The sequence below is a fragment of the Sinocyclocheilus anshuiensis genome, unplaced genomic scaffold, assembly GCF_001515605.1.
Source record: "Sinocyclocheilus anshuiensis isolate Anshui unplaced genomic scaffold, SAMN03320099.WGS_v1.1 scaffold838, whole genome shotgun sequence".
In the NCBI taxonomy this organism is placed as follows: Eukaryota; Metazoa; Chordata; class Actinopteri; order Cypriniformes; family Cyprinidae; genus Sinocyclocheilus; species Sinocyclocheilus anshuiensis.
The window spans coordinates 108704-112131 of record NW_015539915.1 but is presented as its reverse complement, the minus strand read 5'-3'; positions in this window follow the sequence as shown (position 1 = coordinate 112131).

Genomic DNA, 3428 nt, shown 5'->3' with positions numbered 1-3428 from the left:
TGGTTTTGTTGGGGGGGGGGGGGGGGGGGGCGTCGCACAGGCGGAAATGGAGAACATGACATTGAGGGACTCACTCCACAAACCAAGGCACAAAAGGGGACAGGCTTTATGCGAGCATGATAGCCCCCCCTAAAGAACACAGTCGTGAAATGCAGCAATGGAATGAAATAAAAATCTAAAGCCAAAATCCCTTTTTCAGTGGTGACCAAGGGCACTTCCTTTTCAATCAAGAGGGAATGGGATGAAGTGCAAGTTGACTTTAACCCTAATAGGTCTGAATCCTGTTTTATGTGAATCCATAATTTAGTTTCCGTCAGCTTTTTTGTCGACAAAAAGCAAAGATGTCTTGCGGAGGTGACGCGTCTCTGTACTGGAGATGAGACTGCATTGACGTTACATATTCACGATTTATTGCTGGAATAGACTAAACACACACTCACTTTTCAAATGTCTGAATGTAAGTTGCCAAACCATGAATTCAAACAGATGTCTGCTGGATAAAGAGTCTTATTTTTATGCTCATTTTTTGGGTTCACTTCCGTGCTGTTGTTTTTTCGGTATTGTCATGGCTTTATCAATAGAAATGGAGTCGACAGTTACGGTAAGAAATTGGGCCTTCATTTTTAATGAGTTTGTAACAGATGCTCACATTCACACTCTCTGCAGGTCTGACAGCATTGCTTCTCAGAGCGCTTTGATGTCTGTATGTGTTAGAGAAGAAGTGTAAGGTAGAAGACATGCCTCTCTTTCTGTCATTCTGGGTGTTTTATTTTTGTCTGAATAGGTCATATCATTAGGAATGAGACTTTCCTTATTTGTAATTACAGAGTTCATTATATAACGATCAGAATTCAAAAATCCAGTGCAAAAAAAAACGCATTTATTGAAACTTGGCAAGCTCATTAACATATGACTACCCACTTCACATATTGGGTGTGCAGTCATTCTCCTAAAACCCAGAAGAACTAACGATAAGAGTAAAATTGTGAAAGTGGTGAAATCCACCACATATTGTGATGTTTTTGGCTGTGTGTAGCACCTACAGCTCTGCAGATCCTTCAAAAAGATCCCAATGTTGGAAACAAGTTCATTTACAGCGCAAATTGTTTTATGGATCAGTTACATGGGGCAGCGCAAACTATATTAGCAACCCCACAGCTCATGTGTTTCTCATTTCACATTCAAAGAAGGACATTTGCATAAAGTCTTAAAGGCACAGCAGCACAAAAACAGCCGGTTTAATTCCAACATCAGAAAGAGGGTGAAAACTGACATGAAAAACTAAATTATTATCGTTTGGACTTTAAGAAAATTCTAATTAAATTATTTAAGAGACCCATATAGCTAAACTTTACAGATCAAGTTCATGTCCAGATCATCTATTGCAAGTCAACAAAGACATTTGATTATTCATTCAAACATTCAAAGTAATGTTATGGCAATACGTTACAAACTAATATATAGAGGATCATTGTGTAAGTGGTTTATGCTAATGCATATTGATCATATTTAAGATTAGAAGTTTTACTAAAACTCACTATTTTGATGCATAAATCATCCGTTTGTCCAACAGATATGAATTATACCTCATACAGTACAAATCTGTTAAGGAGGGTGGGCTACTTTTCTAAGTTATCATACAGTTTTCACTTTGGTGGGTAATAAAAGACCTAAAAATCCCAGAGTTGAATGAGTGATTGGATGTGGACTCTTGATTTAGGCCAGTAAGTAGCCATCTAGCAACCACCCAAAACACCATAGCACGACTCTTGTATGAGTACCATTCACATTTTCATGGAAAAACAACGTTTGAAAGAGTTCAGCTAATAATAGCAACATGCTCATTAAATTCAGATAGTCCAATACTGTTTTCATATTCTGGTAGATTTAGCCAAACAAAACCCAAAGTCACATACATATACCTCTATCAACAGTGTAAATGTTCTACCCTTATTTCTGGGTACCATAAAGAGAAAAGTTGTAGGTATCTGGTTCTAACGCGATCTATTGTGTATCATATACAGGCTGCTATACTTCACACCCAGTCTATCGATGCATATTTCCAGGGAATTTTCTGAAGGTATTTTTCAGGTATCTTAGTAAAGGCACATCTGAAAGAAGACGATGCTGTCTGTCACAGATAGGGGAGGGATGAAAAGTGGATCATATGCAATTTCACTTTTAGCCAGCAGAGGGCTCTGTTTAGTAAGCTAAAAAAAAAATAATAAATGGAAGCAAGTTTTGAACCTTTTTAACCTTTTTTTAATGAGGCCTGCTGGTCTAGGACTGTACCTTGTATTTGGTTTCTCTACTGTAAAGGTAAACGTGTGACTATTTCGTTTTGTAAATAGTTACCCCTAAACAGTCGATGATAGACGAGGTGGACGAGGTCACGTGATTGCATCCTTTTATTATGTGCTGTACATACTAGTATGTCATATGTTTTGCACTCTTTTTTCAGAAAATAAAATACAGTAAGCTTGTGTTTTTGTGATTTTTTGCTCTAAATATTATTTAAAGAAGTAGTTCACCCAAAAATGAAAAGTATGTCATTAATTGCTTACCTTCATGTCGTTCCAAACCCGCAAGACCTTATTTTTTGATGAAGTCTGAGAACTTTCTGACCCTGCATAGACAGCAAGGCAACTGAGACGTTTAAGGCCTAGAAAGGTAGTAAGGACATTGTTAAAATAGTCCATGTGACATCAGTGGTTCAACTGTAATGTAATGAATCTATCAGAATACTTTTTGTACACAATGAAAACAAAATGAATGATTTTATTTAACTATTTCTTTTCTTCCGTCCCTGTCTCTGCCGTTTGTTCAAGAGAGTATAACGACGCACGCGTGTGCATTCGGAGAAGAAGAAATTGTTGAGGTTATAATTCATAGCTTTCAGTCACATGACCGGCTTGAAGACCAGGGGCAAGTTCAAGCTCAAACCAGTGCGCAACGTTTTGCTACGGTTTCCGGTTTGAACGACATGTTTCCTGGAAATGGTGTGCAACGGGGTTTGAGATACATTTTCTCTTGTTTGGTGATTCAAAAATGTCAGCCCAATCAGCAGCAACATGTATATAAACCACGCGGTATTAAAGAGACAGCTGGCACAATGCAATTAACGTCAAAATAAATTCACAAGAGCAAGTATATTGTTTGCACATGTTTATTTACATTAAAGGCAAAATAACTGAAATAATAAGAGCACATGTATAGATCTGGAACTTCTTTAAGTCTGTCTAAATATCATTTAGTAATTGCAATGTCTTCTGGTCCATATCCTTTCCTTAGGAAGGTGTGCTAGACACTGATTAATGTAACATAAAAATACTATACATATTTATATATTTTGCTATTGTATTGTGGAGTGACACTTTCATAAACTTTTCTACACTCCTCTGATTATATAATGGTAAATATTACAATAA